Genomic DNA, 15,833 nt, shown 5'->3' with positions numbered 1-15,833 from the left:
AAGGCAACATTGCCTTCAGAGTTTACTTTTGCTTTTAGTTCTGACTTCAAACTAAAACTGATGCTAATAATAAACATTCATGGCTCTCAGGACAGGTATACAGCCTCTGCATATTGAAAAATAGGATTTAATGCTCCATATTCTTTCTTCAAAAATATATTTATGATTTCTTCTGTGTTAGCATAGAAATCCAGGATGTTTCTTTGAAAATAAGTGTAGCTATATAAAAAGACTCTACTCAAATGTACAGAGCATTCAGTAGGGTGGGGCAACCCCCATGCTCAATTTTGGGGGGTCAGAAAAAAAGTGCTGCCACTGGAACCACATGTTCACAATGGTAGGAGGCAGAAGTTGCTGCTGCCCCAAGTGCCCAGATGTGTTGTTATGCCTCTGAGAGCAACTGAAACATGTAATGATGGTTCTGAAGCATGAAGATAGTGGAGTTTTGACAGAACAGTTTTCTATTGGAAAACACAATGACTTCAGAAGAAAATACTTCATAACATTGGAGCAGTTTCACTGAAATTTTATTTTGGAAAATAAAGAGAACAGAAGTATTGAAAATACCTAATATTCTGCTTCAGCATTGTTGGAACTAAATATTTTACTCTTCTTTTTGTACATATATTTAAATTTTAAAAAAAATATTTGAGGATTTTACTATTTTATTTAAATTTAACTCAAAATTAGGTGTTTTGATTTAATACAACATTCTTTAAATGAAAATTTATCTTTTTCATGTTTTTTTTCTTGAGAATCTAAGATTTTGTGGGATTTTCCTTTCCACTTAAAACAAAGCAATTTGAAAAGCTTTTGCTAAATTGAATTTCTCTTCCCCCTATAGTTTCAGGAAATATACATATATAAGAAACAAGTGTAAAAAGAAAGACCTGTGAAGGTTTTTATGAGAAAACATTTGTTCTCACTGAATTGTAAATGCTGTTTACATCAGCTGCATAGGTGGTGGCTGTTCATTTTTTTTTTTTTCAAATTATTTTCTTATCTCTCCAATGAATAGGCCAGGTTTAGACTTAAACTTTTCCCCGATGTTGTAATATTGGTTAGGGTTGTGATTTTTACATGGGTAAAACCTCTACAGTAGATATGAAGTCATTGATAATAAATGTTCTTGTCAGTATGTCTTACTTGATTTGGGGAACAGGTACAAACTACATCAGGAAAGCACTTTGTTGCTATCTATTCTTAAAAAAAAATAAAAAAAAAATATATATATAAATATATATGTGTATATATATACACACAGCTCAATACCTCTACCAACCTGTCCTGTGGCTGCTGTGGCTCACTTCACAGTCTAAAGCACATCTCTGCATTCACATCACAATATGCCCACCATACCCCCATGGGTCTGCATACCTACATGTCCGTCACCATCACCTTTGACAATCACAAGGATGCGACCTCACCCCTAACCCATCTTCCCTCCTCTCCTACCCCTGTTTATTTCCCGGTCCTTTCAGTTGTTGCTGTTGTCATCATCTTCTTTACTGTTAGCTCTGCTGCTGTCATTGTCATCGTCTTCGTTATTACTCGCTTCAGGGTTCCCACTCCTGAACAGTTTGTGCTGTCCATCTTGTTCCATATGATCCCTAGTGACATCTCCTATCACTTTCTTGTAATACCCTTGCATCTTGCTCAGTCCCATTTTGATACAGGCCTCTATTGAGAAGTTTGTGAGCCTGTACATGAGCATATACTCTGCAAGGACTTGCCGCTATAATTATATCTGAATAGCTATAACAACAAAACTTTCCTAATATAAATCAAGCCTTAGAACACTTCCAAACAATGTGGAACATGCTCACTTGAATCACTTGGGCCAGGCTGATATTACAACGTTTTGCCAGCATAGCTCTTTTGGTCACAACTATGGCCTTTGACTTGCACGTGCCAGCAGAAGTCTCTGCCATAGACAAAATTACCTCAGTAAAATTATAGTTTGCCAGCATAACATATTTTGTTTCAAGGGGAGAGCTGGACTAAGCTATACCAGCTCAAATTAAGTGCTACTACAATAAGCTACAATAAGCCTATTTAGGATGGCTTTTCTTGCATAGTATACTAGTATAATTTTACTAGCAAAGCACTGTTAACCCAAGTCTGTAGGGACAACACTTTGTTGGTATAACTGTGCCAGCGTGCTATATGCCAGTGAAGTGCTTCTTTGTGCAAGTGCAACTTCAATTGCTAATACTGTTATTTTCCTGCTAAACTTTATTCCAGTCTCCTCCCCACCATACTGAGCAAAATAAGTCAGACCAGCAAAACTTAAAAGGACTTTTCTTGACATTGCTATGTTGATCAGGGATTAAACCTCTTCTCAGACTTGAGTAATGAAGCCATACAGTGCAGAGAAGCCTTCCTTTGTTTGAACCCTTTTCCCGACTTTGAAATATACTGCTCATTGTCTTCAGCTTGCATTGTACCTTTCTCATGATAGCACAGAGTTCTGAGGGGAAGAATGTACTTTCAGTCTGTGCAACAGGAAAGCTCATAATAAGGAGATTCTGTTCCAGGGGTGGGCAATTATTTTGGGCAGAGGGCCGCTTACTGAGTTTCAGCAAGCCATCGAGAGCCGCATGACAGGCAGCCCAGGAAAGATGAATATTAATTTTCTAAATTTTTTAGTGGCCCCATGGGCCGGATAGAATGGCCTAGCCCCTACCCCACCATGCAGCTCAGCAGGGAATGTTTATTACCCTTAACTTAGTGTTTATCAAGCCATTAAAAAAAAAGCCTTTCTCCATTAACTAGTGGAACTCTTCTTAAACAGCTCTCCCAAGGAAGGACATTAAGCTACCTGTTGATTAGCTCCAGAAAGCCTTTCTGCCTCTGTCATCTTCCACAGCACAGACCATAGCCAGTATGCAGTCTGCTAGCTAATGCTGAGGTGTCTGCATTAAGGCAGAGAGGAGGGAGAAATAATCCCTGCTTAGCAGGGAGAAGCCAGGTAGATGCTCTGTACCTGCAGGTCTCTGTCCAAGCTCTGGTCAGGGAGCAGAGGGGAGTGGGGGGAGCAGAGAGCCCCACCTAGCCCGAGAGCATGTTGGGATGCTAGGGGCATCCGGTTTATCTTAAACCAGTAAGAGGTCTGGGACAGACATTGCATAAACTGGTTTGACCCAAATCAGTTAAGTCTGATACTAGATTCAACCAGGTTTATCTCAAACCAGTTTCAGCCATTTTCAGATTGGTTTATGTGCAATGAGCTTCTGTTGTTACAGGTTTAAATCAGTTCCAGAGCACTTAAACTGGTTTCTGTGTAATGTCTGCCCCTAGCCTTACAATTTAAAAGTATCTACCCTTGCCTATTGATGCTGGTTATAACAGTTTCTACAGAGCAGGCCAGCCAGAACATGGATCTCAGAGTTTCAGAAGACATTTTTTAAACTGAAACAAACCTCTAGGACTGATTTTTTTCTTACATTTTTCTTCCCTGTTTTTAAATAGTGTTAAAACAGAAGTACTGAAAACCTTATCTGTTGCCAGCAAGGCTGTACCTGAATCCTGTTTAACTGAAAGAGTCAATCAAGTCATGACATGTTCATCAGCACCATTCATTTTGGGTAGGTATGTAGCACAGAATGGTTTCTAAGCAGTGCCAAGTACTGTTTGTCCTGATCTATGCCAGCAGCTAGATTTGTTACTCATTCAGCTGCATTTACTACGAAGGATGCCCATTGTCAGCTCTGGATCATTTTCCTAAAGTAGACAAGATTTTAGGCTGATTTCGCAATATCTCACCAGGCTAACCTATGATTATCTTCACTGACTTGGATGGAGCTATTCGTGAGAATACACAGAGGACTAGCATGCTGGAATTGAACAAGGGGCCTCAAATAGTCTATACAATTGTATCTAAAGATGTGAATTTTCAAAGCACAACTTCAGGACCTGTTCGATATCTTCATTGCTGCAGATTTTTCAAGTTTGGCTTCTTTGGAAATTTTATCAACCAGGGTCTCATATGGGGATATAGGCAGGCAAGATTCTTTGGGGAGATGTGATATATTTTATTAGACCAACTGAGTAGTTGGGAAAAGGTTGTTTGCAAGCTTTCAGGTGCAATCACTCTTCTTCAGGCATAGGAAGTCTCTGCTGTTCTGACATATGCTCATATGGGGATATAGCTTAAGAGGTAAAACATGTAATATTTTCATAAATATAAAGTTTATTTTCTATTTAACCACCATTACTGGATCTAATTAAACAAACATAAATTACTTAACTAATTACCCTACAAATCTGCTTGAATGTTTATCAGTAACTGTTTTTGTTATGTTCTGATTCATATAGCATGTTGCCAAGATGGCAACTCTCTGTTCCATGGTTAAACTTTTATCATGGCTGATATAAACACAGCTTTCTGTTCCTGTGGACAGTCACTCCCTCCTTTCTTATGTGATCATTGCATACTCCTTTATTATAAACACTGTGGGTTGTTTTTTTTTTAAATCTATATTATGTAAAAATTAAAGTGTGTTGGAGGATGAGGGAGCACAAGAAAAACTAGTTGAGAATGGAGGTAAGAGGGCCATGGGCTGATAGAGTATGAGGTATGAAAAAAGAACAGGCAAATTTGAGCAACAGTAGGGGGAGGGACACATGTGACTTTAACATGAGGAGGCTAGTGCATGGAAATGGCAACTACACCATCTGGATAAGGTGGAGATGTGGGCCAAGTGGCAAGGGATAGCCCTAGATGACAGAAGACCTCCATCTTGCTGCAGCCTCCTTCTGTCTTTACAGAAGTTGATATCCTGACATCTTCTTCTGCCTGATCCACTGTTGAGGACTTGTAGTTAAACCATGATTTGTCTGGAACTTCCCCTCAGGCCTGTTTTCCTTCTCCCACTTACGGTCCTGAATACCACTAAGTGAGAAAAATATGAAGAAGAGAGTCTATGACCTAAAGAGCTTACATTCTGAGACAAGAAAAAATGGATGGAAACACAGATGGGAGGGATCAAACAGGGAAGTTTGCAGACAGTGTTCTGGGAGCAAGAGGCTGAAAGGGGAAGAGGAGCCAAGCACCAGATCCTGCTCTGGGAAGGTAGGTGAGCCAGGGCTGCCTGTGTGTTTGGCTTGCTGAGTATTTATTTGGTGGGCTGGGTGTGTTTTGGGCATGTACTCTGAGCGGCTGGGAGTGCTGCCTGTGTTGGACAAGAGGGTGGAGCCAGGCCCGGCAGGATATAAAAGGCTATTCTCCAAAGAACCAGGGAGCAACTGAACAGGGACTGCAGACAGCAATTTGCAAGCAGTTCACAAGTTAGTTCACAGGTCAGTTTGCCGCTCCTCTTTGAAGGGGAGCCTTTAAGGTAGTATACTCTTTCCTTAATTAAGACCACCTAACCTATGTATATTCAGTGTAAGCAATTAAAACTCAGGAGTTAGACCAGGGTGGGGAATTATTTGTGCCTGAGTGCCACATAGGGAGTTTTAGGGAGCTGTTGTGGGGTGGATCAGCACCCCGCTCACCACTTACAACAGCTAAGCAAACTTCCTTATGTAGGATGGGACTGGGGGGAGAGATAGGGGAGGGGAGCTAGTGTGGGCAACAGCTTCAGCCTCCAGTCCACCCTTCTATGCCACGGAGGGGCTCAAGCAAATGCCCCGATCCCCAGGGGGAAGCTGCCACCTGTGGCCACAGCTGATCCCAGTGCCCACCCAGTGCTGCTTCTGATGCATGGGTCAGGAGCTGGTGTAAGCTGTGGGGCCATGCTGCAGGTGCGGTATGGTTGGGGGGAGAGGAGACGGGGGAGATGGACACAGAGATGTGGCCCTGACCATGATGAGCAGCCATGGCCATTGCTGGGCACCAGGCAAATTCAGGACCCAGTGCTGCTTCTGGTGCATGAAATGGGAGCTGGTGTAAGCTATGGATGAGACTGGGACGTACCCGTCCACCCAGCACAATGTAGCAGCTGTAACCACTGGATCCCTATGGGCCGAATCCTATGCTCTGCAGCCATTGATCTGTGGGCCACATACAATCAGTTGGCTGGCCGGATTGGGCCCATGGCCTCTATTTTGCTCACCTCTGAGTTAGACCAATACTTAACCTTGCTTGACTAGAGTCTAGAGCCAAGGGGTGTTCGCTAGGGACTTTCAGTCTGGAAAATTTTCTCTTGCCTTTCTTCACTGTAAGCTTGGTGAGAGGAAACAGGAAAAAGGGAAATTTCCAGGATGAAAGAGTAGCAAACAGGCCGGCTTACAGGGGATTTTGCTAGGGAAGGTCTGCTTGGAAAGAGGGGCAAGAAGAGAGAGGCAACAGGCCCAGAGAAATGGCTAGAGGATGTTGCAATGCCTGAGCCACTGCTATTGCCACTGCCAGCTCTTCCTCTGTTTGCACCTGTGAGATGTCTATCTAGGTAGGACTGCTCCCTGCAGAGGCTTCCACTCAGGTCTTGGTTTGATGCTGTGGAGACTGTGGCTTGCAGTTTCCTTCCAGTGACAGCCAGGTGGGGGAGTGCTTGTGAGGTGAGTGGTACCCCCAGTGGTGTCCCTCAGGATGCAGGTGAGAGAGCTACAGGAGGAGGCAGCAAGGCTCCAAAGTATCCTCTGCCACGATGACTTAATCAATTCAATGCTGGAGGAAACCTCTAGGACTGTGGCGGAAGGACTGCCAGAGTCAGTGCTAGAGAAGGAAGAGGACTTGGACTCCCAGGAAGGTGGAAGTTGGAAGCTTGTGACCTCTGGCAACAAGCTGTAGTCTTCATCCCCACCTGCAGTAGCCTTCCTGGAGAATAGATATGGAGCCCTAGCAACAGAGGAGGAGAAACATGTTCCACTGACAGAACAGGTCATGCCAGGCCTCCTGAAGACTGGGAGGATCAAGACCACTGCCACCAAGAGGAAGTTATAAGTAATGATGATTGGAGACTTCTTTCTATGGGGGATGGAGGCATCCGTGTGCTGACCTGATCTGTTGTCTTGGGAAGTCTGCTGCTTGCCCAGAGCCTGGATCTGAGATGTTACAATAGGATTACTGAGACTTATCTGGGCCTCTGACTACCCCATGCTGCTTATCCATGCGGGCACCAATGATACTGCCGGGGGCGACCCTGAGCAGATCAAAAGTGACTACAGGGCTCTGAGTGCAAGGACGAGGAGGACAAAGGAAAGGAAGAAAAGAATAGCAGAGTTAGGACCCTGGACTTCTGAAAAGCCAACTTTGACTCATTCAGGGAACTGATGGTCAGGATCCCCTGAGAAACCTGTCTGAGGGGGAAAGGAGTCCAGGAAAGCGGTTGTGTTTTAAAGAAACCTGACCGAGGGTGCAGGAACAAACCATCCTGATGCTCAGGAAGATCAGCAAGTATAGCAGATGCCAAACTTGGCTTAGAAGGGAGTTCTTCAGTGAGCTAAAACAAAAAAAAGGAAGCTTAAAAGAAATGGAAGCTTGGCCAAATGACTAGGGAGGAGTATAAGAGTATTGCTCAGGCATGCAGGGATGAAATCAGGAAGGCCAAGGCACAGCTGGAGTTGCAGCTAGCAAGGAATGTGAAGGGTAACAAGAAGCGTTTCTACAAGCAGGGTTCAAAATACAGTGGGGGGGAGGGACTCGGAGTGGCTGAGACCCCCATACGAGATGAGCCCCTGGCCCACCATGTGCCTTTCTAAGCAGCTCAGGTGGTGATGGCAGCTCCTTCCAGCTTCCAGCTGCCACCGCTGCAGACCCACCCCTCAAGAGTCAGAGTGTAATCCAAACCTGTTCTAGCAACAAGAAGAAGAGGTTCAGATCCCAGACTACTGCATCTGGCAACAGTTTGGGGAGAAGGTGATCAGCCAACCGTGGTGAAATAACAGGTTAAAGACTCTTTAGAAAAGCTGGATGTGCACAAGTCCATGGGGCTGGATGCAGTGCACCCAAGGATGCTGAGGAAGTTGGCTGATGTGATTGCAGAGCCTCTGGCCATTAACTTGGAAAAGTCACAGCAATCAGGTGAGGTCCCAGACAACGGAATTCAAGGATTTCAAGGTGAAGAATATGGCTGCCTGTGCTGAAGGTGTCTGGTAGGTGATGAAGAATGAGGAGGATGTATATGTTCTTGCCATTGGCTGGGTACAGGTCATTAAAATCTTTGGTGAAAGTTTACAGACCACAAAAGGAGGTGGCTTGATTATTTTTCTGTGAATAACAAACGCATAGCATACAATATTGACATGTATATTCCATACTCGAAAAATTCAGTTTCAAAACTTGTATATGCATAACTCGAATGTGTAGAGATTCACACCCATGCATGTGTGTGTGTGTATGTGTGCCATAAACATGTTTGTGTAATAAATAAATTACAAACACTATATACTAGTAATCTTTTGTAAAAAAATGAAAAATCCTCCTGGTAGATTAAGACAGGAGATGCAAAATTTTCAAGTGACTGTAAATATTCGCTATCATACCATGTACTTTCCTGGCCTTAAAAGTCATACACTGACAATACAATATATACATCTCTGTTGCCTAGTCCATTCTTTGTCTACATAGAGTTGTTTTCTATAGTATGTCTTCCATCATTTGATTTCAACCCAGTGTTAAAGGATGTGTTCCTGATAAATGCATGTTTTCTCTTTCCTTCAATAACTGTCTAGTGCATGATATCAAGTTTGGGGGTAAAGAATGTCAGATTAAGTCACACCTCCTATACTACTTTTTTCCCTGGAGAGTGTCTTCAGCTGTTACTATATATACACTCTAATGACAGTCAGCTGTCACGTCTGTAAACATACATTTACCTCCCATTAAGGGCTATTTGCCCCTCTTTGTGACCTTTCACCAGCTCTCCATACCCTGGCCATGTGGCACAGATGGTATAATCCTGTCAGGCTAAGGCAGGTGACAGTGCTGCTCAGTGTTTAGTAATCAGTGACTGTAATTAGCCAGACTGGACGCAGACTCAGATAATAGGGCAGTCAACCAGCTGCCAGTCATGAGACTTTTCCTGTGGATTGTAGTGGATGGAAGGGGTGAGAATACAAAGAGGCCACCCATTTTTTTCCAGCACACTGTACAGATAACAGTTAATAATGCCATATACTTACAATACTTATACTAGTATGAAAATATGATATGTTTTAATTTAGCAAATATGCAAAAATGCATTTCACATCACCAATAGCTTTCGTTACTTGTTTCAAAAGAGAAATAGTTGAAGCCCAAAGGATATTTTTACTCATTGCTTCTGTGGGTATCATGGAGCTCTTTTCTATTTAGAGACTGTTTTGCCACATTTTATTTATACTTATACATATTACACACACAAGTGTACACATACACGTGCACATTTATATGTGTGTTTGTGTATGTATAATAGAACTTCTTAATGCATTTAATTCTTCAGTTGATTACCAGAGAATGAATCAACTCTCATTCAACCATATGCAGAGTATATGATTTTAAAACTCAGAGCTTGTTGGGAACAATATCTTAGTAGCTAATGTAAATTAGGGAAAACCTAAAGACAAATCAATGTAAATAGTGCTGGACAAGGTTACGGAGAAAAAACTGAAATAATTATCATCAGTAAATAATAATATGAATGGGAAAGAATTGCAACGAGATAGCTTTCCTAATCTTTTGTGAGCTTAGTTGACCTTTTTCCCTCTGCTTTTGCGTGAAATCGCATGTTTAGACAATAAATGGGCAACAACTAATAGTATTTTAAAAACCTAAAACTGAACTGAACTAATCATGTTTTCATGTATAATATGGCTCATGGTCTCCTGGATGTTAGAAAAGTCCATGCACAATGGATGCTCAGATTATAGCTTATATGACGAAATTAATTTTATTAGAAAATAGGCAACCTATACATCTCTCAAAAGGAATGGCAGCATGAATCACTTTCAAGGCATTTTGTTATTTAGATATTTTTGTTTTACCTATTTTTAATATGAACCAAGTACTTTATTACAAACCCTCTAGTAATGGCATGCATTAAATTTTTTAACAAAACCAAGTTTAGAAAAGAGTCTACAATTTGCTTTCTTTTATTTCAGTTGCTTCACTCCCCCTCACCCTCTACATGATAAAATATATTTTAAGAAGGTTTACCTTAACCTTTTTGGAGAGTGAAGAATAATTTCAATTTCCATGCATTTATGAAAAGACATTCTTAAATAGGCCACTGAAAGAGATATTGCATCTATAAATACATTATTCAGAGCTGGGAGCTGAGATGGGGTTACACATTACCATTGTTAGGCGAGTATTCAAAGCCTGACCCTGGAGTGCAGCTGTTGTCTTTGTGATCGGTATTCTGCATTTCCCATTGTTTATGTGATTACAACATACAAGTCTGGGGTGAGGGGAGGGCAGGGTGGGGTGAAGGATGTCTGTGCATTGATAAGGTTTGGCACTATCGCTGATTGCAATGATAGGCTTCTCAGCTGTGGTGCTATCAGTGTACAGAAGCAGGCCTTTTGAGTATCTCCCTCCCTGAATCAGCAATTTCAGAGGATCTGAATGTATTCACCTTCTGTGTGTGCCAGCTGGACCTTACCCAGACACACACTGGATTGTGCCAACAGATGGTGAAAAAGGGGACAAAAAAGACAGTATTTCAAAATTGAACATGTAATATTGAACAGGTGTGGAGGTAAGAAAATGTTAATGAGTAAAGAACACTGTAAAGTGCAGAGCTACGTACAAAGAACAATGCATGTCAGCTTGCAGCAAAATGTTTGTAAGGTTTGCCTAGGGTACTAAGCATTTTATTTACTAGACAAGAGGAAAAAATTACAAAGTTCTTTCTGCCATCATCTTTTTTTTTCCTTGGTAACAATTAGAAGTGCTCACTAGTGAGAGAATGCTTCTCCAAGAAATGTCTCACTCAGTGTCCTTTCATCTTTCTGGTCATGTTAGCAATAGCAATCCTTAACATTTATGTCCAGTTTTCAGCTGTATATTTTCAAAGTGCTGCACAAATATGTTACATCTCTTGGCATTCCTCTAAGATGCATAAGATTTATCCCATTTTATGGGGTGGGGGGGAAGAGACACAGTAGTTTGGCTCACGCAAAGTCATGCAATGTCAATAGCAGAGTATTGGACAAAGCCCAGCAGTTTCTGGCACTCAGATCTATGAGTTTGCCATTGGGCCACAATGCTTCTCTGGGGAACGGTCTATTTTTTCTCAAGTTAAGCTATGCATGCTGGCTGCAAAGAAAGGACATTAAAAAGGGGCAAGGAATGATCAGAAAGCAAGAAAAGACTGACCTCCTGCAAATATATATGACATGAGTTCAGCTGATTCTTCTACTTTTTTAATGATAATACATCTATAGGTATCATCTGATTTGAGAAGGTAAGGTAGGGTTCAATGTGAAAAGTGCCCTTGTCCTTCATGATATATTTGGGGACTGTACCTCACTATCACAGCTTGAGTTATTCATGTTTCATCTTGGGGGGTTGTCAGCCTGCAGGGTAGGCTGTCACTCATCCTTTGCCAATGAGCTTGGCCGTGTGACCTTTTGGACTGAATTACATGCTTAGAAACATGAGCCCAGTCATAGAGCAGGAATGTGTCTTCCTAATACCTCTTTCTCTTGTGAAAGGACAATATAAATAAATAAAACCAACTTGGTCCTTCTTAGAGAGTGAGGCAAAAGCAGCATTTATGTTCAAGTGATAGTGTAGAGCCAGTCTTCACACTCCTGAATAAACTTCAATGCTGAACTGTGTGGAAGCTGGCTACCTTGAACCTCATCAATGTGCAGTCTTAGTGCTTGAATTAGAATAAATATCAGCCTTCTTTACCCCTTGCACATTAGATTGTCATTGTCCTTTCAGCTTCTCCTCTTCTGTTAAGGGATTTGTGTTCATTTTAACACTGTCTTCCAGTTTTGAAGATTATATTTCTACCCTGCAGTTTATTAATATATCATTTGAATTGGCTCTGTTTCCTAGGCACTGTATGAGCACTTAAGCAGGTCCCTGCCCCAGCGTGGAGGAGGCAAGATGCAGTGACCAAAACTGGCAAACTAAAGGGAAGAGAAAAGGGTACACCTGCTGCTGGAAATAGTATGGCATGGTTACATACCTGGGTCTTACCTAGCTGGTCCAGGCAGTTCTCTTTTTTTTACATCATGCCATTTTCTCTTCTGAATATCCTGTTCCTTATACTATCTTATCTCTTCATATGTTATTCTCTCCATTGTTCCCACTCCCACAATACACTCCCCTTAACTCAGTCTCTGGCTTCCCTTTAAAGGCTCCTTCTCTGCCTTTGGTCTGTACTACTTTCCTCTGCAGAGTCTTGCCTCATTACCCGAATATCTTGTAGGGTGCTGTAATAGCTGCACAGCCGCCACACCTTGAAGGAGAGGGATTTTTTCCTGCAGGTCCCTAAGGTCACGCGCGTAGGTAATTTGAGTGGTCAGCAGCCAATCATGGAATTTCTTTTATTCTATTTTGTTTTCTGTAATGAAAATTCTGAAATGCCAACAAACGCCAAGGACAAGGCTTTAAATAAATTGCATTAGGAGACAGTTAAGACTGCATGATTTAACCGGGTCACATACAGACTGGTACTTGTTTCACCAAGCCCTAATTCTTCCCTTTCATGCATATTCATTTCAAAAGTCTATAATCACTTGTTTAGGTACTATTTGTGAAATAATACAAGCGCTGTTTTCCCACCCCACCTCAGGCCTTGTCTACATTCAAGTTGCATCAGTTTACTTAAACATTAAAAAAACCCAACCCATCTAGTTAAACTGTTCTGTGTGGACACACACATATTCTCAAACTGTTGCATCCATTTAGCTTGTGCTTGCAAATGAACTGATATAAGCTACTTTAACTCAATCTGTTCCAAATTGCACCTTGAGATAAATCAGTGAAACTAGGCAGACCTTAGATACTCATGACTTTCCTTCCTGAATGCCTGTGTGGCTGTACCATATTTGCATAATTCTCAGAATGTGTAAGCCTCTCCTTACTTTCAAAGCTTGCAATAGCTGTAACTGTGCTTATATCTCTTCCCTCATCTCCTCCTACACTCTCTTTAGCACCTCGTGCTCCACCCAAGCTTCTCCCCTGACTGCTGCCTCTGTATCCTTTATCCACTCCCACTTCTTTCATGTTAAGGTAAGTCTCTTCCTGTCTCTGCCCAAACACTTCGGAAGCCCAACTGTTCCAGAAATTTCTCCTTTTGTCTAATGCAGGGGTATCAAACTTACAGCCCTCATGCTGGACCTATACCATAGAGCCACTCCAACCCAACGGTTAGGCTACAGGTGGACCAGGGACTTGGGGGCATGACTAGGAGTATAGGGGGCTTGGCACAGAATTCAGGATCTTGGCCACTGGGAACAGGGGTAAAGTCAAGGCTGTGAAACAGCCTTCAGTCACCCTGTGGTCTCCTTGACTATGGTCCTTTATATACCTAAGCCATGGCAAGCACTTGCCTGGGCTGTGGTCATTTGCCTCGTTGCCACTGAGGTAGCCACTGCCATCACTAACTCATGCCCTGGGCCAGATCTGGACCATAAGGACCCTGTGGTCTAGATATGGCTCAGGGCACAAGGTGAGTTTGACACCCCTGTTTTAATCCACTCATACATTGATAATCCAATACATCACACAGAGCGCTGCAGGTGGTCTCCTCTGCCACTGTGGTGCCCTAGTGAGGTCAGTGTGGCTTCATGTGGCCTAAGAAATTCTTCAACATGGTTCTCTTTGCAGATTTGGGGCCAAGAATTACAAGCTGTGTTAGAGCTAGGCCTTTGCTAAGGTGCCAAGCCAGCTAGTGTTCAACTGAATGACAACACAAATAAAAATGGGCACATCAAAATGAATAGTGAAAGTACATATTATCCTGAAGGTTAAATCCCAAAATTAATTGTCAGCTTTTATCCCAATCTCTGCCACAGACCTATGGTCTGACCTTGGGCAAGTCATGTAACTGCTCCATGTCTCAGTTCCCCATAAAGAAAGCAAAACTAGTACTTTCTTCTTGTTACTGAATATTTGTTAATGCTTGAAAGCTGCCTTGAGACCATCTGACAAAGGGCTGTCTGGAAATCAGTCATGTTACTGATTCTGAGTCCTGTTTTTCTAGAGAGCTTAAACATAATATTACCTCATGATCTGTCTGCTTTGAATGCTGCATTGCTTGAGATAATGACTTTGTTTCCCATTTCTGTGCATCCTCACATTTAGGGTCATTTTTTAAAACCTGTAAAAAGGAAAGAGTGCATCTTTCCTGCTCCCCTGTGTTAACAAAGGCTCTTTGCATGCTTGGCATTGTGGAAGGCACACACATACTTTAACATTTTTAAGGGACTTTGTAATGGCTGGAAGATCTAAAATTAAACTTCCCAGCTGTGTTTTGGCTTTGGGGTATGTACATGCACATCGTGCCATCCCTCTGCTCTGGCTCTCAACTCTATGTATGTAAGGAGCCAGTGCAATGAAATGAGCACTTCCGAGCAGGATTCATATATACTTGAGCACTATGTCCACTCACAATTACAAGGAGGCCGAGCGGAGACACAATGTTGCATGCACATGTCCTTGCCTATAGGCTACAAAAAACACAAGCTCCTGAATTTCTACGTGCCTATTAGGAATGTACAAAATCAGGAGCTTGTGTTTTTGTAGTTTTCCTTAACTAGCATTTATATCCCTTGCAAGGGGGCTGTTTTATAGAAAAGTACATAAACAACACCAGATAATTTATTTATGCTGAAGTCCTAATTTTGGTTTTTGGAGCCAAAATATTTTATATGTGTATTAGAGCATGTCCTGTCATTTATACTTGGAGCCTGTGTTAACTGTGCTAGAGCCTCTTTATAGTTTATATTTGTAATTTTCCCTTTTTCTATGAAAAACATAAGAAGTAACATTTGCAGAAAGTATCTATGCAGTTTATGCTTTGAAAAGTACATGTTGCTTAATGTTGGAAGCACCTAAATCACTTTTCAAAATGCAGCACAGTCTCCGAAGTCAAGTAGGCGCCTTTGATAATTTTGCCACAATGCTTTGAGTTGGTCACGTACACAGTCTCCTGGAAGGAGACATACCCTAGCTCTTGGCTGGGATTCTGTAAAAGCCACAATAGGTATAACCATCAAAGACTTCAGCATGATTTTCCTGTATGGTAGTTCATGCAAAATCAAATCATTACAGGTTTTCTTCCCTTTCTGCTGTACATGCATTCCTGGAAAATGGCGCATAACTCGAATTCGCATAAAGGGAACCCACTTTACAATGTAACAAATAGCAATATGTTCCAAGACATTGACTGTACTGACCCTCAGACCCATTTCTACCACTTTTACAAGACAATTTTGATACTTGCCAACAGCAGAGAGGGGTAGGAGATAAGCTAGTGGGACGCTTAGAAGCCATAATAGGGATAGCAACTACAGAAACGTGTCACAGACAACAAGCGAGGAGCACAGATCCATGCGTCAGTCCCACAATGCACCGCACAAAGCAGCTGACTGTGGACTTCCATCACACTGATTGCATATGACTAAATTTACCTTGAATGCAACGGATTTTTGGTATAAAAAGGGTCATTGCATAAGAGCGAATTCTCACATACAGAACCTACATAAAACGAGGGAAACCTGTATGGACCTCTAGCAAAGCTGAATGTCATAACAGACACCTTAACTGAACTTTTTTTGCTGTCAATTTCTATCTACTCAGGCATATATAATGTTGCTCATCAGTACACCTCCCAGGATTAACTAATCAAAATCACAATACACCAGTGGTTTAGTTAGGTAACTGAGGGCTTCTAGTAAACGGGAAAATAACTGATCCAAGAATTCTGGAGTCTGTTCCTGTGTGGATG

At 41.9% G+C, this 15,833-nt stretch overlaps 1 long non-coding RNA gene across 3 annotated transcripts in view; it reads left to right on the top strand.

Annotated features, from left to right (window-relative positions):
- The window catches only part of LOC149870118 (uncharacterized), a 94,396-nt gene that overhangs the window by 54,457 nt on the left and 24,106 nt on the right, over positions 1 to 15,833 (top strand). The window contains exons 5-6 of one of the 3 annotated variants that reach the window (XR_016440687.1): positions 3,472 to 3,587; positions 4,857 to 8,313. The exons of 1 other annotated variant lie outside the window; for it this stretch is intronic. This is a non-coding gene — a long non-coding RNA (uncharacterized LOC149870118). Of the gene's footprint in view, positions 1 to 3,471; positions 8,314 to 15,833 lie in introns of those variants that run through there. One more of the 3 variants, XR_016440686.1, reaches the window with a different exon arrangement.

This window comes from Crocodylus siamensis, chromosome 2, assembly GCF_052110815.1.
Source record: "Crocodylus siamensis isolate JL-2025a chromosome 2, ASM5211081v1, whole genome shotgun sequence".
In the NCBI taxonomy this organism is placed as follows: Eukaryota; Metazoa; Chordata; order Crocodylia; family Crocodylidae; genus Crocodylus; species Crocodylus siamensis.
The sequence above is the reverse complement of the archived record's forward strand: the minus strand, read 5'-3'. Positions and strand labels throughout refer to the sequence as shown.